Raw genomic sequence first — 24,417 nt, forward strand, 5'->3', positions numbered from 1 at the left:
TCTTCATCTTCTTTTGTTGTTTTCTGGTTCAACCAATATATTGCCCATAGCATCTTTCCTTATTGCAACTAGAGATCTACATTTTTTTTCCATTTCTCTTAGCCTGAGAAATGTAAAGTGAGTTATTCCCTTTTTATTCTTCGATTAGAGCTCTCTACACATTTCATTAAAATTCTTGGCTTTGTCCTTCAGAGTTGCCCTTTGAAATATTCTGTTCAGCCCTTTTACTTTTGTTTTGGCTTCTTGATATTCCAGTACAATTTTTAGTTTCTCCTGACATTCATCTCAATTTTTTTTGTTTTCCCTCTATTTTTGTAACGACCTATTGCTTTCTGCATATATGATATCTTTGATATCAGCCCATAACTCATCTTATCATTGATCATTGTGCTATACAGATGACACAAACTTGCTTGCTAAAAGTGAGGAGGACTTGAAGCCCTTGTTGCAGAAGATCAAGGAATCCAGCCTTCGGTATAGATTGCATCTCAGTGTGAAGAAGACCGAGATTTTTACCACTAGAGCGACAGGCAACATCATGGTGGATGACAGAGAAGAAATTGAAACTATCAACAACTTTATCTTGCTTGGTTCCACAATTAGCACCTTTAGTACCAACAGTTAGAAATAAGAAGGCACATTGCACTGGGAAAATATGCAGTTAGGGACTTCTTTAAATTATTGAGGAGTACTGATGTCAGTTTGAGGACTAAAGTATGTCTGATTCAGGCCATAGCTTTTCTATCACTTGCTATGCATCTGAGAGCTGGACAGTGTATAAGGATGACAAAAGAAGAATTGATGCCTTTGAGCTATGGTATTGGAGAAGGGCACTGAACATCCCTCAGATGGCCACGAGAACAAACAGATATGTCTTGGAGATGGTATAACCAGAGTGCTTTTCGGAGGCAATAAAGAAGAGGCTCCATCTCACATAAGTTGGACATGTTGCTAGGAGGTGTTCTTCCTTGGAAAGGAACATGATGCTGGGGAGGATAGAGGGTCGGCAAAGAGAGGAAGACCCTCAATAAGATGGATTGACAAGGTGACTGTTTCAATGGGCTATTGTGTGTCAGGAATTTTGAGGATGGTGCAGGATACAACAGATTCAGATCTTTTGTTCATAGCGTTGCTATAAGTTGTACTTGACTCAATGGTACCTAACAAAAACAAAAACAAAAACAACATCCCTATAATTATTAGCTCTTTCCATTAATTTAAAAAAAATGCAATTGCTTGGTGAATTCAGGGAAACATTCTGTGGTTGAATATTCTCTTGAATTGTCATTTATTTTTATGAGGCCTTTCTTTCCAACCTAAGGGGTTGCTGCCTATTTCCCCATGAAAGCAAAATCACAGGATAAAGATAACAATCAAATCTTGGCTATGATGGAAGATTTAAAAACAAAACCAAACAAACAGAAAAAAAACCAAACCCTGAGATTTGAACCTTTAAAAGGTGAGACTTAAGAATATTCAATACCAAGAGATTCCATGATTTAAGACCAGGACTTTTTCTTTCTTGAAAAAAAAAATTAAATGACTCCCTATATAATGGGAATCCCAGAACACTTAATTGAGCTTCTGCAAAACCTATACTGGTCCAAGAAGAAGTAGTTAGTACACAGCAAGGAACCACTGCATGGTTCAAGATCAGGAAAGGTCTACATCAAGGATGTATCTTATCTGCGCACCTTTTCAGTCTATATGCAGAACAGATCTTTTGGGAGACTGGGCTTTATGAGGAGGAATGTGACATCCAGATTGGAGAAAGACTCATCAACAACCTGCGTCATGCAGATGATACAACCTTGCTTTCTGAAACTGAAGAGAATGTGAGGTGTTTGCTGGAGAAGGTCAAGGACTATAGTCTTCAATATGGACTGAAGCTCAACATCAAGAAAACAAAGATTCTCACTGCTGGGTGTATCAGCAGCCTCATGATGGATGAAGAAGAAATTGAGGTTATTGTTAACTTCAGCTTGCTTGTTTCCACCATCTACACTCTTGGCACCAGCACTCAAGAAATCAAAAGACGAATTACACTGGGACAGTCTGCTGTCAGGGACTTCTCTAGACTACCGAAGAGAAATGATGTCAGTATGGAGCCCAAGGTGTACCTGATGCAAGTCATATTCTTTGAAATTACTTGTTTTATGTCAGAGAGCTGGACAATAACTAAGGATAATAAAAGAAGAATCAATGTCTTTGAGTTGTGGTGCTGGAGAAGAGTGTTGAAAATATTCTGGACTGCCAGGAAAACAAACAAGTTTGTCCTGGAGAGATGTAACCAGGCTGCTCCCTGGAGGCAAAGATTATTTTTTTTCTGGTTGATTTTTTATTTTAATTGTTTTACTTACAAAGTTAGCATACATTGTGTTTCACAATATTTTTCACTCACATTGTTCTTTTACAATCATTCTCCCAGATTGACTCAGGTTTGGAAGCAGGACTGGCATCCACTTCCTAAACTATATGCCTATGGAAAGCTAAAAACTTGGAGAATCGATGATAGTTATAGGAAGGCTTCAGGTCTTTGTACCTCTTCTATTTCTTTATATATGTATTCTTCCCTCATGTGTATTCAGTCTAAATGGTGGACAAATCATTAAAGAAGTTAGACTCTATGAAGAAACATGTAACATCAGAATAGGAGGAGATTGAAGCAGTGAAACGCTCCCAGATGGGCACTTTCGGTTGGTGAGAGCCAATGAGAATGGATGATTATGGAGGAATTTGAAATGACCGAGCTCATGGAGTTTGAACCATACTCTGGCTTGTTTTTAATTGTCTTTGGTCAAACATTCCTGTAGGTTGTATAGCCCTAGTACGTCCACTTGCTGTACAGAAGTAACTTGTAGTTGCTGTGAAGTTGAGCACTGTGACACTGATGTGCCAAATGGGATAATGGTTATACCCATGGTGGACAGTGTTTTGTGGAGGTCCCCCGATTAAACAAGCTTGGAAGCAGGAGTGGTATCCACTTCTGAAATACCTTGCCTCTGGAAACATTATGAACCTGGAGAAATGATGAAAGTTATACAATTGTTCAGGTCTTTCATTCATAGGGGCGCTATGAGTTGCCTAAGACTCAACAGCACTTTACAACAACAATAACTCATGCATTATGGAGGTAAGGTTTTTAGGTTCCATTTCACATACTTTGGGCACGTGGCTGGGAAAGACTAGTCCTTGGAGAAGAACATCATGCTTGGAATGGTGGGGGGATGTGCAGGAGAGAAAGACCTAAGATGAGATGGATTAACTCAGTGACTGAAGAAATGGTATTAGGTCTGTCAGAGGTGATGAGACTGGCTGAGGATAGGATAGGTTTCAGAACTATTGTACATAGGGTCAACTCAACAACACATAACAAGAACAACATAGGAGTTAGATATTTATGGAGGACTTCTGTTTTCAACGAAGACATGTAAAGTTCTTAGAAGTCACTACTTCCATCCATACAACAAGAAGAAACTAAACAACCTGAAAATCAGAGACTTTTTCTAGACCTGCCAAGGAAATGAAGTTACAGAGTACACCACCTACCCCTCAATCTGGAGAAACAAATATAACTGAGATCTGCTTGCCTAGAGCAGAACAATTGAAGCCATTAACTGGTAAGAAGAATTAATTGGCAATTTTGAGAAATTATTGGACTCGTATGAATATGAGAAACTCCTTGGAGACAAATATTTGGGGGGAGCAGAATGGCCCATTAGATTTCCTAGTAAAGAAAATGATCCGGTTTTCACAATATAAAGACAAGAAAGAACTTCCAAACTCTGATAGGATTTGTGGAAGCAGGGAAGGAGAATAATCACTGAGAAATTAATTTAGTAGATCCTCTTAAACAAAAATCCACTCTCCAGGAGAAAAGACTGCATTAGAGCTTGATCTCACTTAGTAGGAAGGGTGATTACCCAACACCAGTCTTTCTAGTCTTTCTATTTCACTTAGGCTGTGGGAAGTTAAGAGTCAATAGTCCAGGAACAGAGATCCACAAAAAAGTGAACTTAGTTGTAAAGTAATAAAATACCTTTGTATCTGTCCACTATGCACTATAAATGCTTTAGCAAGATAACATTAGGGCCACAGTACCTTTACAGTGGAATGTAGCTGGAAGAGGTAGAAGACATAGATTCTCTTGGAACAGACATTCTTAGAAAACTTAAAGTGAGAGAGGAAGAAAAAAAGGAAGATTTCTACAAACTTTTGCAGTTGGAATTCAATTGAACATGCAATTAAGTTTCATTAATAATAATTGGTGGTTGGAATGTAAACATTAGGAACAAGGAAAAAGGATCAGGAGTCAGAAAATATGGATTTGGTGACAGAAGTAAGACTGGGAATAGAACGATAGAATTTTATACAATTGATGGTACATTTATTGCATATATCCTTTTTTTGCAAATATCTTTTTTTAAAAAAAAAACCACTAACTATATGTATAGCAACTATACATATGGATTTCACCTGATGGATTACACAGGAATCAGATTTATTACATTTCTGCAAAGAATCACTGGAGAATTTCAATATCATCTGTGCAAACGAGGCCAGGTGTGCTGATGTGAAACAGACTATCAACTTCTCATATACTAGTTAAACTGAAGCTAAAGGAAATTAAAACAAATCCACAAGTAACAAAGTTTGACCTTGAGACTATCAAACCTGAATTTAAAAACCATCTCAAGAACAGGCTTGAAGCCTTGAACACTAATGAATTAAGACCAGATGAGTTGTGGCAGGAATGTCAAGAACATAATCCATAAAGAATGCAAAAGGTCATTACAAAGACAAAATAGAAAGGAAAGATCAAGTTGAATGTCGGAAGCAACTCTGAATATTGAAGCCAAAGCAAAGGGAAGATATTGATAGGGTGGTGTTAATAAGTTAAGAATTAGTCAAACATATGGTATAGTTGTAAAACAGACATCATTGTGGCTCTAGCCTGAAAAATTGACCAAACCTTCTAATTAACATTTGTTTGATCAACAGATCCTGATATAATCATATATCATATGTGCATACACACACACATATATACACACATATAATAATAACAATTTATATATATATCTATATATATAGATCTATCTATCTATCTATATATTTATGTATTTATTTTCTCTATAATCATACAGAGTATCTTAAACTGTCTGTTTACCAGGAAGGGAAATGCATCTTTCTCTGAATTGTTGTTTGTTGTTGCTGTTAGGTATCATCCAGTCAAGTACCAAGTACTAGCCAATCTGTGTGCTCTTAAAAATTATGGGCACTGAGTAAACTTTCTAGGAGGTTCTGTTATACTAGGTTGCTATGGATGTAAATTGATTTTAAGGTTGTTGTTAAGTGTCCTCAAGTTGAGCACAATTCATAGTGATCCTATGAACAAAAGATCTGAATTCTGTTTTATCCTGCACCATCCTTACACTTCCTGACACACAAGAGCCTACTGCAGCAGTCACCATGTCAATCCACCTGGATGAGGGTCTTTTTCTCCTCCACCGACCCTCCACCCTTCCCAACATCATGTCCTTCTCCAAGGAACAGCACCTCCTAGCAACATATCCAAAATGCATGAGGTGAACCTTCCTCATTCTTATCTCCAAAGAGCACTATGGCTGCATCCTCTCCAAGACATGTCTGTTTGTTCTCTTGGACAGCCATAGGATGTTCAGTGTTCTTCTCAAACACAGTAGCTCAGAGGTGTCAACTCTTTTTCTGTCAGCTTTATTCGTTGTCCAAGTCTCAGATGCATAGCTAGTAATCGGAAAGATTATTGCCTAAATCAGATGCACCTTAGTTCTCAAACTAACATCACTACTCTTCAATAATTTGGAAAGGTCCCTAGCTGCAGATTTTACCAGTGCAATTTGTCTCCTTATTCCTGACTGCTGGTACCAAGCTTGTTAATGTGGATCCAAGCAAGATGAAACTGTTGACAGTTTCAATCTCCCCTCTATCCGTCATGATGCTGCCTATTGGTCCAGGGTTAAGAAAATTGTTCTTTTGACATTGAATGAATGCTTTGATCCACGGCAACAAGTGTTTCAAGTCCTCCTCACTCAAGGTTGTGTCATCTGCATAATGTAGGTTATTGATGAGTCTCCTTCTAATCCGGATGCCACACTCCTTTTCATACAGTAAAGCTTCTCAGGTAATTTTCTCAGCATACAGATTGAATAGGTATAAAGAGAGATTACAACTCTGACACACTCCCTTCTCACTTCTGAACCATGCAGTTTTCCACTACTCTATTCACACAACAGCCTCCTGGTCCAGGTATAGGTTGCACATGAGAACAATCAAGTAGTCTGGAAATCCTGTTTGTCTCAATGCCAGCCATAACTTGTTATGATCCACAGAGTCAAATGTTTTTACACAGTAAATTAAACACAAATAGACATTCCTCTGGTATACGTTATTTTCAGCTAGGATCCATCTGATATCAGCAATCCCTGACATATGATATCTGATATCCTTGGTGCTATGGTCTCTTCTAAATCCCCTTGAACTTCTGGCAGTTCCATATGTACTGTTTTAGTCGTTTTTGAATGATCTTCAGTAGTATTTTGCTTGCATGTGATATTAATGATATTGTTCAATAGTTTCCACATGCAGTTGAATCATCTTTTTTGGGAATGGGAACAAATATGGACCTCTTCCAATCCATTGGCCAGACAGCTGTCCTCCAAATGCCTGGCATAGATTGGTGAGCGCATCCAAGACTGAATTGGTTAATTGAAACAATCAATGGTATCCCGTAGACTTCTGGGGCCTTATTTTTTTATTTTATTTTTTTTTTTTTTGACAGTGGCTTCAATGCAGCTTCCATTTCCTCCTTATTGGCTCCTGTTCATATGATACTTCCTGAATTTTTTCAGTGTTAATCAATTATTTCTGGCACAATGATTCTGTGTATTTCCTCCATTTTCTTTTGATGTTTTCTGAATCATTCACTATATTGCCCAAAGCATCTTTCAGCATTGCATCAAGAGGCTTAAATTTGTTTATCAGTTATTTTAGCTTGAGAAATTCAGAGTGAGTTCTTCCCTTTTTATTCTCCAATTCCAGGTCTCTGCATATTTCATTATAATACTTTGCTTTGTCCTCCTGAGCTTCCCTTTAAAATCTTATGTTCACCTCTTTTATGATTTTATGTTTTCCCTTTAGTTTTACTTTTCAACACTCCAGTCCAATCTTTAGAGCCTTTTTTGACATCATTTTGATTTTTTACTTTCTCCTCTGTTTTTGTGATGCCTTTTTTTTTTTTTTGGTTTCTTGGTAGATGACATGCTTGATATCATCCCACAGCTCACTTGATCTTTGATCGTTGGTGTTCAATGCCTGAAACCTATTCTTACTTTCATTGAATTAGCATTTTCTTTTCTCAGTCATATGTAAACTGTACCCTAAGTTGTGTGTTAATTTGAAACTGTGTGCAAGAATCTAAAAGTTGTATTTTTCTCAGTCATATGTAAACTGTACCTTGAGCTATCTGTTTAAGAGGAGGGGAAATGTATTTTTCTTAAATTAGCATTTATTTTTTGAAACTCTTTTCTCAGTCACATGTAAATAATATTACAAATTGTTTGTTTTCTAGTAACTTTATGTAGACTATTGTTTTGAATGTAAAAATCCTTTAGCTACTAACTTGTGTTACTATTACGTTCCTTCGAATGGGAACCAGCTCATACTTGACCCTCCAAGGGGTTTCCAGAAGCAATTTAATCATATAGGAGTGGATTGTCCAGCCTTCTCCATCGAAGCAGCTGGCGGATTTGAACGATGTGCTTTCAGAATTTCAGCACAGCTTCTTACCACTAGGCCACCAGAGCTCCCTAGCTTTGAGCTAGTAATATAGTAAAAAGATTAACACCTTACTCAAGTATTCTTATTATGGGCCATAGAGGCGCCTGTGACTCATTGAGACCCTATGAATATTAGCTCTGAACCTTGACCTATCTTGAGCCAATCTCATTATCTCTGACAGATCTAACCCTATTTTCCTGGTCACTGAGTTAATCCATCTCCTCCTGGGTCTTCCCCTTCTGTGCCATCCCTCCACTTTTCCAAGCATGATATTCCTTTTCAAGACTGGTACTTCTTGGCTATGTGCTCAAAGCATGTGAGACAGAGCTTCAAAATCCTTGCCTCCAGGGAACAGTTTGGTTTTACCCTTTCCAGGATAAACCTATTTGTTCTCCTGGTTCCCATGGTATGTTCAAGATTTTTCTCCAGCACCACAGCTCAAAGGCATCAATTCTTCTTCTATTATCCTTAGTCATTGTCCAGCTCTCTGATGTATAACTAGTAATTATGAATACGATAGTCTAGATTTCCACATCTCCAGATCACCTTAGTCTCCAGACATTATTTCTCTTAAGTAAGCTAAAGAGATCCTTGACAGCAGACTTTTCCAGTGCAAGTCATCTCTCAATTTCCTGACTGTTGATGCCAAGAGTGTTGATTATGAAACTAAACAAGCTGAAGGTAACAACCTCAATCTCTTCTTCCTTGACCATGTTGCTGACATTTGATCCAATGGTGGGAGTCTTTATCTTCTTGATGGTAAGCTTCAGTCTATATTGAAGACTTCAGTCTTTGACCTTCTACAGAAAATACATGATGCCCTCTTCAGTTTTAGCAAGCAATGTTGCATAATCTACATAAAGCAGGTTGTTGATGAATTCTCCTCCAATCCTGATGACTTTTCTCCTCATAAAGTCCAGCCTCCTGAATGATCTGTTCTGCATTTAGATTGAAAAAGTGTGGAGATTGGATGCACCCCTGATGCACACCTTTCCTTATCAACCCAAGTACAAAAACCAATAATCCAAGTATAAAAACCAATAACTATCCTTAAACAAGAAGGCAGTTTTTTAGAGGAGTCTGTCTGTTTGTCCAGATCTACAATAAAGTGGTTTAGATACTGTAATCTGTCATATTTGCAGTTTACTACAGAAAGGACCTCTCATATTCATTAACAGAATCAGAAGATTAAGCAGCTGAACAGAAGATTTCAAAGGGCAGTGAAGGAAGACAAAGTAAAATATTATGAAGAAATGTACAAAGAGCTGGAGTTGGGAAATAAAAAGAGAATGAACTCCTTCTGTATTTATTAAGATAAAGGAACTGAAGAACAAATTCAAACCTCAATTTTCAAAATTTAAAGATGTTCAGAGCAGAATACTGAATGTCCCATGAAACATCAAAAGAAGATGGAAGGAGTACACAGAGTCACTGTACCAAGAAGAATGGGTGGACACAGAAGATTTTCAAGAAACAACATATGATCAAGAGGCAATAGTTATGAAGGAGGAAGTTCAAGGTACTCTGAAGGAATTGGCAAAATCCGAGGGTCCAGGAATTGGTGGAATACCAACTGATATATTTCCACAAACAGATGTAACCCTGAACATATCATATTGTGCCAAGATATCTGGAGGACAACTACCTGGCCAACTGACTGGAAGAGATCTATATTTATTACCATTCCAATAAAAAGATGACATTCAGTATTCTGCTCTGAACATCTTTGATCCAACAGAGTGTGGAAATTATTTAAAAATATCACTAATATCATACATAAGCAAAATCTTGCTAAAGTTGATACAAAACTGACTACTACATCAACACAGAACTACCAGAAATACAAGCCAAGTTTAGAAGAGGCCTTGTCACTAGGGACATTACTACTAATGCCAGATAAATCTTGGGTGAAAGTAGAGAGTACCATAAGAATGTGTTTCATTGACTTTACAAAACATTTGTCTGATTGATCACAACAAATGAGGCGAATCTTGAGCAGAATGAGAATCTCAGAACAGTTGATTGTACTTATGTGGAACCTATACTTCGATAAGGAAGCAGTCCTCAGAAAGCACAAAGAAACACCTCATACATAGCTCAAAATCAGGAAAGGAGTGCATCAGGGATGCATATTATCTCAATACTTTTTCAATCTAAATGCGGAAGAGATTATTTGGGAGACTAGAATGTGGCTTTAGGATCAGAGGAAGACTCCATTTTGTTTGTCAAAACTGAGCAGGACCTGAAGAACTGTTTGATGCAGAAGGTCAAGAATGCAGACTCTAACATGAATTGAAGCTCAACACCAAGAAAACAAAGATTCTCACCACTGGGTCAATTGTCAGCATTGTGATAGATGGACAAGAGATTGAGATTGTTAACAATTTTAGCTTGCTTGGTTCTATAATCAACACTCTTAGCACTAGCAGTCAGGAAATCAAAAGACAAATTGCATTGGGAAAATCTGCTGTCAGGAACTTCTCCAGAGTACTGACAATCAAGAATGTTAGTCTAGAGACTAAAGTGGCCAGATCCAGGCCATGGTCTTTGCAATTATTGACTATACATCAGAGAGCGGGACAATGATTCGGGATGACAGAATAATTGATGTCTTTGAGATGTGGTCTTGGAGAAAAATATTGAACAAACCAGGGACTGGGAAGAAAACAGAGTTCTGTCCTTGAATGGGTAAAAACAGGTTGCTCCTTGGAAGCAAGGATTTCAAATTTCTGTTTCACATACTTTGGGTATGTTGTCAAGAGGGACCAGATCTTGGAGAAAGACAATATGATTGGAATGGTAGAGTGTCAGTGATAGAGAGGAAGACTCTGAAGGAGACGAACTGACATCATATCTAGGCTAATGGAGTAATGTGTGTAAAAAGTGTGGGGTAAAATTAGATGGACTCAGGATAGAGCAGGGTTCAGAACTATTGATAATAAGGTCTCTGTGAGTCACAGTCTACTCGACAGCACATAACAACAATGTGATACTTAAACAACATGATTCTTAAGGGAACTCTGATGGTCTAGTGGTAAAGCTCTTCACTGCCTACTCAAAGGCCTGGGTTCACTTTCACAACCCACTCCATGGGAGAAGTGTGACAGATCTCCTTCTGTACAATTTACTGCCCCTGAAAACTCATTGGAAAGTCAGCTATGAGTCTGTTCCAACTCCACAGCACACAACAATAACAGCATGGTACTTAGCCCAACCACTTACTTTATTAACATAAAACCCCACATTATATATTCACTTCAGTTATATTCACTTTAGTTCCTAGTATTTGATTGGCCATATTCAATTTTCAATAAAAAAGTAACAATGCATATGGAAAGACAAGGCAAAAAATGCTTAGTCTGAATACAATTCAGTTCCAGTCTTAGAACAACACGGATTTAGGAATTATGAAAAAAAAAAATAGAATAATGTATCAGTGTGCCAAAAATTCTACTGGGCAAAGTGTACAAGATGTATGAACAAGTAAATAATGTAAATAGTGATACAAACTCTAAGGGGAAAAATGAAAGACTGAAAAGTGATGTAACAGAAACAAAGAATAATTTTTGAAAAGCTGGAGAGTAGACCAGACACAACAGAAGAATTTGTATGTTTAAAAACAGTTGATAGACATGTCCTGAAATAAAATACAAAGAGAAACAAATCAAAAAATAAAATAGGACACGGAAAAATTTTGGGACAATTTCAAAAGATAAAGGCCATATGCCATTGGAATACCCATAATTGAAGAAATATAGAATGATACAAAAAATTTTGAAATATTTATGGCTAAGAAAATGTCATATTTATCACTAGAAACCAAATTACGGACCTAGAAACTCAGAGAACACAAGCAGGTTGAATAACAAGGAATCGAGTCTTAGGCAGATCATACTAAACTGTGGAAAGCAAAGGAAAATCTTGAAGGAATCAAGAGAAAGCATATCTTAGATACATAATAGCACAGCTAAGAATGACAGCAGACTTCTCATCAGAAACCATGTAAGTGGGAAGAGAAAGGAGGGAAGAAAGTCTTAAGAAAAAAAGTAAACAAACTAAAACTCAAGACTTCCAAAGCCTCAACCCAGGATTCTACTTCAAAGTGAGGGAAAGATAATGATTTTTTTTTCAAACAAATAAAAACTGGGGATTTGTTGCCAGCATATATACCCAGAGAAGAAAGTTAAAGGAAAGTCTTCACTGTTCTGATTTAAGTCCCAGACAAAATGAGAGAAAAATGTGGAGCAAAATTTGAAATAGTAATAACTAGCAGAGACTTACTGTGGGTAGACCCTTGTGGAATGCTCAGTATTATCTGACTCTTACATGCCTTTCAGACTTGGAACTGAATCCATGCTTGGGGCTAATCTTGTAGTCAAACAACAAACAAGCTTATAAAGTGAGTAATAATACTTGTAAGGAAGGTACTCCTCATAACCATTAAACAAACGGAACAAAATGATAGTATTTGCCTCAAAACAAAGCTCAGAAGACAGGAAAGGAGGGCAAATGAACACAGGGAATGAAGGAGTGATGGGAAGATTGCTGTTATGATGAAGAAATTACAGAAATTTTATGGGGAATAAATGAAACTTGCTGAATAGAAAATGAATTTGTTCTAGAAACTCTTACCCAGATAATAATAATAAAGTTTTCAAGAAAAAAATCAGAGAATGAATAAAGATAAAATAGAAGTTTATTTCTATATTCTTGTTAATTCCTTCTTACTCTAAATATAACTGCTTAAAATATCAGTTGTTGTTAGGTGCTGTTGAGTCAAATATGACTCATAGAGACTCTACAAAGAGCTGACATGAACCTTGGCCTATCCTATGCCATTTTCATCATCTCTGATATACTAGAGTCAATTGCTGAAGTTGTATCAAACAACCTTGTTGGGGTCTTTTTCTCCTTCCTGACCTTCCATCTTTCCAAGCTCTATATCCGTTTCCAAGGAATAGCCTCTCCTAGCAACGTGCCCAAAGTATGAAAGATGAAGCTTTGCTATCTTTACCTCCAAGGATCACTCCTAGCTACACTTTTTCCAAGACATATTTGTTGGTTCTTTTTACAATCTGTGGGATATTTAGTACTATTCTCCAGCACCACACTCAAAGGCATCAATTATTCTTCTGCCATTCTTATTCTGTGCCCAACTCTCTGATGCATACCAGCTGAATCCATTAGAGTGTGTATGAATGAATGACATCAATATCAGATAAGAATAAAACATGTTCCCTCTTCATTAATAAGAAGACTCATAACCATAAAAATAACAGCCCTACCAAAGCAATCTGCATGTTTAACAAAATCCCAATATAGAGAACCAAATTCATTTTTCAAAGAGATGGAGAGATAATTGGCAAATTTATTGGTCAAGTAAAGAGACTCTGAACAAGCAAAGCACTTTTTAAAAACAAGAATGAAGTAAGAGGCATGATAGTCCCTGATCTCAAAACCTACTACACTGGGTAATAACCCAAAAAGCACAATACCGGTACAATAACAAACACATAGACCAGTGGAGCAGAAGAGAGTACCCAAAAATTGACTCATCTACCTACAGTCAACTGGTATTCAACAAAGAAAATCTATCAAATAGGGAGACTGCATCTTCTTGGTTTAGGTTGGTGCTGGCAAAACTGAATTTCTACCTGCAAAAAAAGCAGAAGTAGGATCCATATCTCACGCCATCCACAAACATCGACTCAAGGTGGATCAGAAATGTAGAGGTAAATAAAGTCCAAAACCATAAAGATAATCAGAGACAAAATGGTATGCAATTTACAAGCCTTAGCCTACGGTTTAAGTAGGTGAGCAAATTCAGCTAGAAATGCACAACCAGGAGAGGATAAAATGGATGAATGGGACCTTCTAAAGATCTAAAGTTCTTGTATCCATCAAAAAGTTTCCCAAACAATGTATACGAACTTTGTAAGTAAACCAGTATAAAATTAAAAACATTATTTAAAAAAAAAAGCAAACTGACAGTGTCTCCCACCTGACAAGTATTATTAAGTTAAAGAATTGTTTCTGAAATTTGCCCCGTCTCATCTTTATCCTTATTTAAAATTGAAAATTCAAGTTAATTGCCACTGAGTTGGAACCAACTCGTAATTTACCCTTCCGTTGGATTTCAGAGGAACTGAATTGCAAGAACTGTAGTCCTCATTGTGGATTGAAGCTCAACATCAAGATGATTATCACCACTGGGCTCATTGGCAGCACCATGATGAATGGAGAAGAAATTTTTAACAGATACAGCTTCCACAGTCGGCAGTCTTGGCACCAGACATCAGCAAATTAAAAAAAAAATTGTATTGTGTAAGTCTGCTGTTAAGGAACTTTCCAAAGCTCTGAAAAGCAATGATGTCAGTCTAGAGACTAAGGTGTACCTGATCCAGGCCATAGTCTTCGCAATTACTTGCTATGCATTAGAGATCTGGGTAATGGCTAAGGATAATAGAAGAATAATCAATGCATTCAAACGGAAGCTCTTTCTTACATACTTTAGCTATGTGACCAGGAGGGACTGATCCTTGGAAAAGGATATCATGCTCGGAAGGGTGGAGGTACAGCACAGGAGAAGACTTCGGATAGATGGATTAATACATCTAGGTGTGTCACAGTCAGTGAGACTGGCTCAGGACAGAGCAGGCTTCAGAGCTATTGTACATAGGGTCACTATGAGTCATAGGTGACTCGACAGCACATAATAACAACAAATTACACAAGAAAAAATTGACCACTGTTCTTGTTTGGAGGTTTTGGTGTGCTGAAACCACCAGAGAGGTGTAGTCTTTGGGTTAGTAGCAAAACCCACTACAGACTGCACCTCAAGAGCTCCCATATATCTCCTCATGGTTGACATATCCATTAGAAATAGACAGCTTAGCATGTAGGAACATGGTACTGTTAAAAGCCCACGTAAATGTCTAAACTGCTTTTAAGTTCAGAAGAAAAATAGTAGCTTTTGGATTAAAAAATTACTTGATATGTTGTTAACTATAACTTTTAGTAACCCAATGAACAACAGATTGTAAACTCTGTCTGATCCTGCTTCATCCTTGCAATGCGCACTCTGCTTAATTCCACTGTTCCAGCCACAGAGTCAATCTAGCTCACTCAAAGTTTACCTTTCCTCTGCTGACACTCTACTTTTCTGAGCAGGATGCTCTTTTCCCAGGACTCAGGCCTCTTTTCTTTTCTTTTAAAAGTCAAAGTTTATTTTTCCTGAAAAATGATTAAGAGAGTTTCAAAAGTCCAACAGAACAGAGACATCTAGGTTTAATAAAGCTTATACTGAATTGGTGACCATCTGCGCCTCCACTGCTTCAATGTCATATTCTCATAAAAGCGTTGAGCTTTCTTTGACTTGGAGACCAGACAATTCCTTTAAGTCTAATATGTCTTTTATGCATCTCAGTTCCACAATCATGAGAAGTTTACCACAAAAAATGATTGGCATTGTTATGCAGAAAATTGTCTAATTCAGTTGCTGGAGCCTCACAGTCAGTCTAGAAATCCAAATATGAACTGAAGTCTCTTGAATACATGCTCAAATAACAGGGGATGAAGTTTCACCATCCATGCTTCCAGGGAGCAGCGTGACTGCAATTCTTTCATAACACATTTGTTTGTTCTTTTGGTAGTCCATGGAATATTAAACAATTTGTCAATATCATCATTTATAAGTGCCTCCCTCTGCTTCCAAACTTTCCCACCCTCTTGGATCCTTATACTCATTCTACAATAATGGTTTGATGCAGAAGGATGAGGATGTGCAGGGGGGCGCTTAATCATGGTGTTGTACAATTTGATGGGTAGAGGGGTGAGAGAAATGGAAAGAATTTGTTCTTGAAAACAATGTATTAAAATTTTGCAACTCAACTAGAAGAAAATTTAAAAAAAGAAAAAGTGCCGATTATCTTTTCATCTTCCTTATTCATTGTCCAACTTTACAAACATAGGAAACAATTGAAAAACTCATGGCTTCAATAAAGTGTTCCTTAGTCTTTAAACTAACATCTTTGCTCCATAGCATTTTAAATATGATGCAGTGCATGTGTCATGTTGCTAACAAAAAGACAAGTTTGAATAAAGTCAAATGGCAATATGTTTTTTAATCCACAGCTGACACTCTAGCAGGTTCCCAGCAGTTAGCCACATGGGAGCAGATTGTCCATCCTTCTCCGTGGAGCAGCACACTTGCTCTCTCTCCACTCTTCTCCGGTGGAGAAGCTGGTGGCCTTGAACCACATGTCTTCAGGATTGCAGTACAGTTTCTTGCTTCTAGACCACCTTGGTTTTTCCTCCCAGACACACACAAGTGTGTGTATGTGTACTTGTGTGCACTTACACACACGCTATGAAGTATATTCCAGTTCATAGTGACCTAGTGGCCCTATTGGGCTTTCAGGGCTGTACTTTTTATAAGAGCAGATTGCTACACTTTTGTCCCTTGGAGGAAGCTCTGGCTCTGAAAGAGAAAGTTGGGCAATCCCCTTTCATGTAATTTACATCCTTGGAAAGTCAATGAGAGGTCAACTCAATTGTAAAGAGTTTTGCATTTTCTCCTCCAGAGTCACTAGTGGACTTGTGCCAATCTCCTCTTAGGTAGCAGCCAAGCATTTAACTAGCATACCATCAGTTCTGTTCTATTCTAGTTCTGTTTCTCTGGAGAACCCTAGTAAAGACATCAGGTGTGGAAAACAGTAAGGATGCAGTAAGATCTTTGAATGAATGGAATTTGGAAGGTAAACCACTGGGAGGTTGGAGGGACCTAGCTGAGCTGCAAATTGTGCTGTGATGATGGAGTGCAAGTTTGCAGGTGCAACTTTGAAGTTTGCAGCTGGGACTGATCAGAATTATTCTGCATAATAACATGGACAAAAGTTACAGCCTCCAGGAACCTGGGGAGGGAAGGGACAAAAGACTGCTATAATTTTTTTTTAATTACGGACATTAAATTATCTCTCTAACTGGAGAGAATATTTTCTTATTGAGTCCTCTTAAAAGATAGTTGCATGGTGAAAGGATTTTCTGACAAAAAAAAAAGTCATCTCTCATTCTAGCACTGCCATCCCCCAGGCAGGACTCTGATGGTGAATAACCAGGAGGACAAACCAAAGTGGCCCCCGCATTTCTACGGAAGCACCATTTTTTTCTGAGAGTTTCTTCCTCTGACTACAGTCTAAACATTGTAAAATATTGAAAACATAGCTGGGTGCATTTGTTCCAAAGCCAAGTTCCTGGCTTGATGAATTGCCTGGAATACAGCTATATTTAGGCCTTTGCATGTTAATGTTTCTATTTGTTGCTGAGCCCCAAGGAACAATTCCAGGGAGCATTTCTAGTGTCCTCGTCTCCATGGAAACGATTCTTCACTTTGTGTGCCAGCCTTAGGCTTAAGGCATGTATGTACCACTTTCTTTCTGCCACTGACACAGAAATCCACACTTTGTTACGTTCATCAGACCCAGCTCTGTCTGGGACCCCCATGTTAGAAAAGCATGTCAGCTTGACTTGGTCATCAGGACCAAACAAGCTTCATAAACATCTCTTCACTCTATCACTGTTTCCACATCTTTGCCTTCTGTGTTTACATCCTTAATTAGTACACCTCTTAAAATTGGAATATTTCAGAATATAGAATCTATGTATTCTAAATAAGATATAAGATGGGGGGAAAAATCCAAAAGAAAACCCAACACAGCAGTGAGTTTCTGACTATGGTGCCATCTGATGAGGCAAGAGACTGGGCCAGGGGCATGTTTATCTTGTACCATTTGAATTTGTTAGCCGGATGCTGTGAATTGAATTGTGGCACCTCAAATATGTGTTGGAATCTAACACTCTTACCTGTGGATACAATTTCATCTGGGAATAGGTTTTTTCCTTGTTATGCTAATGGAACCGTGTGCAGTCTTGGGCAGTCCACGGTTACCTGAGAAGTGGGCGGAGGGTTTCAAGATCCCTTGGCTGTCCTGCTTCTCCGCCTGTCAACTGCTTCTCCGCCTGTCAAGATTTCTTTCTTTTCCCCTCTACGCGACCTGAGAACGGATTCCACGCGGTCTTGGGGACTCCATGGTTACCTGGGAAATGGACAGAGGGTTTCAAGGTACCTTGGCTGTCCCGCTTCAAAATAGAGTGGATCTTAAACCTAAATGCTTTTGAGATATAAAGGGGAAATTAAATCAAATAGATCAAATAGAAGAAAGGAAGATAGCAGGTAGAGATCTCCATGGAGTTGAGGAACTTCTGAGCTGATAGGAACTGACGGAAGGATCTTCAACCAGAGCCTGCAGAGAAAGTCTTCCCCTAGTCTTGAGAACAGAAAATGGAACATAAGGAGACAGGGTCATGAGAATTTCTGAAAGGGCCAAATGGAGTGAGAATAACATAGCCCCTCACTGTCCCAGAGCAGAAAGCAAGATAAAGAGTCCATAGCCCAGCCCCAAGGTGCCTCTTGAGCCACACTAGCAGCAAGAGGTTAATTTATTCATTGTTGACTCACAGACTTGACTCACAGTTGTGGTACCAAGAAAGCAGTTTATTAGGAAAATAAATTGGAAAGTTGGGGAGGCAAAATATATCATTCAAAGCAAATCTACGTTTTAACCTAACAGTCTCAAGGCACAATTCTTCAATTAGTCCCAGCTCTGGTTTCAGTTTAGCAGTTTCTCCTTAATTATCATGCAAGAATACCAAAAACCTTCAATTGTGGCTGTTATCTCCGGGCTCCTCTTGTTACAACCTGTTAGTTTCTGCACATTAGGGGCACACCACTTGGATCTCACCACCAGAGTCTCACCGCTAAGATCTTGCCCCAGTTTACCTTAGGTTTTACTGTTCAGTATGGGAAGCATTCTTTCTCTTAGCCTAGTCCCACAGATGTTGCTGATTTGCAAAATCATGTATCAAGAGTTAAGGTGGCTAGAGACCAGAGGGAGCTAAGGAAATGACTAAATAAGCCAACTTTAAACTAGCAGTGTGGTCCATACCCTGGATTTTCTAGTCATTATTTCTCATTACCGGAAGGATTAGCCTTTCCCTTACCATCAACTATAATTAAGGAAATATGGAAGCCAGCTGCTTTACTCCTCATGTATCAATATTCCCATATTGTGCTGCTGTTATGTGCCATTGAATCACTTGCAACTCATAGCAACCTTATGTACAAGAGCCCTAAACCCTACTCTATTCTGTGTCAACCTCACCATCTCCAATACAGTCACTCCCACCACCTCAATCTCAGACTCGATCCATCTCATTGAGGGTCTTCCTTTCCTGCACTGTCCTTCCTCTCTCCCAAACATGATGTCCCTCTCCAAGGACCAGTTCCTCCTTGCAACATGTCCAAAGCATGTCAGACAAAGCTTCAGAATCCTTGACTCTAAGAAGCAGCCTGGCTTCACCTTCTCCAGGACAAATCTGATTGTTCTCCTAGCAGTACATGGTATACTCAACACTCTTCTCCAGCACCACAACTCAAAGGCATCAATTCTCCTTCTATCATCCCTACCACTGTCCAACTCTCTGATGCATAGCATGTAGTTGTGAAGACTACAAAGCAAAATATTGTGAGAGGAGCTAGAGTTGGAAAATCAAAAGGGCTGAAATCGTCCAACATTTCTTAAGCTCAAGGAACTGAAGAATAAATTCAAACCTAGAGTTGCTGTAATCAAGGATGCTTTAGGTAGAATATTAAATGATCCAGGAAGTATTAAAAGAAGATGGAAAGAACAATTGGACAAATGATCAAGATTTTTGAAATGTTAATATATAATCAAAAATGGTTAGAGTTTTGTTGATTTAATGTTAAGATATAGTGAAAAAATGATTACAGTTTAAAATGGTACATATTGTAATTTGGAGGGAAAAAAATGTAAGCCGGTTGGATATTAATTGGAAATTTTTAAAAAAGGGGGAAAATACCTGAGAAGAATGCTTATAATGAGTAGTGTAATTTTCTATAGAGTGTGAGGTTTAGCCTAAGAAAGATAAAGTCCCATCCAGTCCTCTCCCATCCCTCAGGAGAGTTACATTTAAAAGATGACAAGTAGACAAAGAGAGACTTTGCCAATAAACAGAGCCAAGGTAGAGCTAATGAATGTGCTTAACTCATGATGAAAGCATGGGTCTATTTTATAAAATGAAGGAGGAAGCATCAGAACTCCCTTTCTAGGACTTTAAAATTAAAGTTAGTGAGTATGTTCAAATTGTGGTGACTACCTGGGTCAATTTGAAGAGAGAAAGTGGGAGATACACAGTAATGATGAGGCAGGCTGAGTTTGAATTTGTTCCTTCTACACTGTTTACCTAGAATGACAAATGAATAAATGAAGAAGGAATGTGAGTTTGTGGAGCAAGGAGTCCTAAGGATCCTGTGATATGGTGACTTGTCTCATGTGGAGCTAAGATTGACTGAGGGGACAAGCTGGTCTGAAGCACAGAAAGAAGTGTGAACTCTTGAGTTTGCAGGTGATGTCTACTTGGACCTAGCTACCAATGGCTGGGGATGTGCATATATCTTGGCATTAAATCAACAGAAATCTCAATCACTTGGTAACAGCAGTCAGGAAATCAGGAGATGTATTTCACTGAGAAAGTCTGCAATCAGGGACCTCTCACAATTATTGAAGAGTAATAATGTCATTTTGAAGACTAAGGTCCATCTTATTCAGGACATGGTCTTTCTGATCACTTGCTTTGCAACTGAGAGCTGAACAATGAATAAGGATGACAAAATAATTGATGTCTTTGAGCTGTGGTTTTGGAGAGGAGTGCCGAACGCTTTGTGGACTGCCAAAAGAACAAATATGTCCTGGATAAAGTGCAGCCAGTGTGTTCTTTTGAGGCAATGATGAGGCTTTGTCTCACATACTTTGGTCATATTGCTAGGAGGGGTCATTCCTTGGAGAGGGGCAGGACGCTTGAAAGGGTGGAGGGTCAGAAAAGGTGAGGAAGACCCTTGACCTTGTGGATTGACATGAAAACTATGCAAGGGACTCTAATGTTACAGGACATGTGAGGGTGGCACAGGATAGAATAGGGCCCAGATCTGTTATTCATAGTGTCGCTATGGGTCATACTTAACTAGATGGCACCTAACAACTGTAAGGGTTTCTGGGTTTTAATCTTTGGGCTAATCCTGTGTCTTTGTTCTTGGGATTGCTCTAAAGACTTCTCTGCTGCTATTATTTACTTTCTAGATGTGTCTACTATTTGGCTTAAAGTTTATCTACATTTCATTTCCTAGCTCAAACAGTGACTAGAGGCCATAGTCTTGATGTTTCTCCACCTGTCACATTCTTTTGGTAGATAATATTTAGATTTTCCTTTCTTGCCAGGCTACTGCCTTATATAGTTTTAGATATTTGCAGATATTTAGATATTCAACTGCATTATTTATTATCATAAAAAAAGACTCCTTGGTGGCATTATGTCTAATGCATCAGGTTGCTAACCTAATCTATAATCTTTGAATCTACGATCAGTTTGAATCTTCTCCAAAGCGGTCTCCTCCTGAAAATATTTATAGCCTTGAAAACCCCAAGGATGTCACTATGAGTCAGAATTGACTGATGGATAGTGAGTTTGGTGTTTATGTTATTGCATGCACTAGTTATTTTTTATATCCATGATATTGTTCAATAATTTCCACATTCAGCTGGATCACCTTTCTTGGGAATGGAAACAAATATGGACCTCTTCCAATTCATTAGGTAGACAGCCATCCTCCAAATTTCCTAACATAGCCTGGTGAGCTCTTCCAAGGTTGCATCTGTTAATTGAAACATATCAATAGGTCCTTTTTTGGGATATATTATCAGAAAGGACCAATGAGTAGAAAAAACATCATGGTTGTTAAACTGGCAGTTCAGCAGAGTGAAGGAAACCCTCCCTGAAATGGACTAACACAACAGTCAACAGGGGTCTCAAAACCATCAGATTGTGAGAAAGGTTCAGGATTGGGTGACTGGTCAACATTTCACTCTTCACATGACATTGCCATGAAAAGGAACCAAACGTAGGCAAATGACATTAATAATCACTACTTTGTCCTTGAACATTTATGTGCATTAAATAATTTATGAGTTTCATCCTTTCATGAATACATCTCTGTAGGAGGTCTCTCGTGTTCTCACTTGGCCAGTTGCTTTCTCATTCTGCTACATGGATGCATCTTGTGCTCTCCTATTATTATCTTACTAGGGATTTCGGCTCTTTTTTTTCTCTTGTAATAGGCCCCACGTCTTCTGTGTCTCCTGCTTTGGTTTGTCTTCATTTTCTCTTTTGTTGAGCAGACCACCTAAAGTTCATTCTTTAAAAAAATGTGTTAACTTGCTTGGCTTTGGTTTTTTATTCCCACCTTCCATCTTTACAGTCAAATGTGTTTGAGATTCCAGAAAAGAAATATTTTTTCCTGCAGAATTTTGAAGGTACTCATGTTCTTTTATGGTTGCAACTGAGCATCACATGTCATTGTAATTTCCAATTATCTATAGGTAGCTTCTAAAAGTCACTCCTCTGCTATCCTTCAGATTTTTGCATCTCCTATGGAGCTTTGGTGGCCAAGTGTTAAGAAGCTATGCTGCAATACCAAAGGCATGAAGCTCTAAGTCACCACATCAAATTCTCCATGGAAGCAGGATGGACAATCTCCTCCAGTGAGGTTCGTTGCCTCTGAAAATCCACTGCAGGGTCAGCTATGAGTTGGTTTCAACTCTACAGTAAACAACAACAACGTCATCTTTTATGGCCTAGTGGCGACTCTAATACATCCTAGGCACCAACTACTCCATGACAGAAAGATGGGCAGTTTCCTTCCATGAGATTTACAGCCTCTGAATACTCACTGGAGGTTCAGCTATGAGTAGGTTCCAGCTTGATGGCACAGAACCACAACCTCTTCCAGAATCCTTATGTTTCTAATGAGATAATTTGTTCTTTTCCCATTTTTTTAAAATGTTCAATATTTAGTGGACCCTGTAAATCAGAAGACATGAAATAATAGATACTGATGACCAGTTGGATTTTGTTTAAAGCAGAGAATATCAGAAAGATGTTTACCTTTGCTTTATTGACTAATAAAAGGCACTTACTGTGTGAATAATAATAAATTATGGATTACACTAGAAAGTATATAAACTTCAGAACACTTTACTGTGTGCCGAGTGAACTCCTATATAGACCAGGGGCAGTTATTTGAATAGAGCAAGAAGACACTGTGGGGTTTCACATTAGGGAAACTGTGCATTAAGTTTGTCTCCTCTCACCATACTTATTCAGTCTACGTTGAGCAAATAATCTAAGAAGCTGGGCTATTTAAAAAAGAATATGTTGTGGTTTGTTTTTGTTTGTTTGTTTTTATTATTTATTTTTGTGTGCGTGTACCGCCAAATCAGATCTGACTGGTACAGGAGGAGATTGCCCCTCCTTCCCCGGCAGAGCATCTGGTGGATTCGAACCGTGCACCTCTGGGACTGTAGTTGAGAATATGTTGTTTTATACCACTGAGTTGGAACTGACCTATAGTTGAGCCTGTGGTAAGTTTTCAGAGGCAGTAAAATGTACTGAGTTGATTTCCCTTCTTTCTCCAACAGAGCAACTGGTGGATCCAAACTATGTATCTTTCAGTTGGCAGCACAATTATTTACCACTAAGCCACTATCACTCCCTAGAAGAAGAACATAGCTTCTGGATTAAAGACTCCTTAATAACCTATGATAGGGAGATGGAATAACTTGGCTTGGTAAAAGTGAAGAGATTTTGAAGCACGTTTTAATATGGATTACACGTCAACATAAAAAAAGCAAAGCTCTTTATAGCTAGACCAATAAATAACATTAAGATAAAGAGAAGAAAGTTGAAAGCACCTAAGGTTTTTAATTATTTAGATCCACAACCAATGTCCATGGAAACAAGAGAATACCAACAACATGTAATAATGTATAAGTTTGCTGTAAAGGATATCTTTGAAGTGTTAAAGAGCAATAATATCACTTTTAGGACTAACGTGTATTTGATTTAAGCCGTCATATTTTTAGTTACGTCCTATATGTGAAAGTTAGACTAAAAGAAGGAAGACTGACATGATGGCTTGCTGGTGGGAATAGGTCTCTGACTTTCAGAGTCTGTCCATCCTATTTTAACAGGTGGAAAACATGATATGATCCAAGCAGAAGTTTGCGCTGAATCTTTCACAGTTGTTTAGGGGATGCTGAGGGAAGTATGAAGTCCGTTCTGACTCTCAGGGTGACTACTGCTGAGCCAGCAACATGTTTTCAGAACACAGAGTTCTAGAGGCCAGAATCTCCTTCTCTGACCACTGTTTCTGGAAGTTCAAATCCTGTCTGAAAGAAACTCTTAGGGAAGTAAGTAGATACATCAAAATGAGAGACAGTAAGAGTTTTGCTCTTGTTGCAATTATGAACGTGATAGAGGTGGCTGGATGCTTTTACAGGCAAGGACATTGTAAGTGAGAGATAGCATCACCATTGTTATCATCATCTCATATTTTTTTAAAAAAATTAAAAAAAATGTTTATTTCTAGCCCTGAAAGAGCAAAACTATTGAGTCAAGTCATCAAATACA

This window comes from Elephantulus edwardii, unplaced genomic scaffold, assembly GCF_000299155.1.
Source record: "Elephantulus edwardii isolate Elephantulus edwardi_28Jun2011 unplaced genomic scaffold, EleEdw1.0 scaffold00033, whole genome shotgun sequence".
Lineage (NCBI taxonomy): Eukaryota > Metazoa > Chordata > Mammalia > Macroscelidea > Macroscelididae > Elephantulus > Elephantulus edwardii.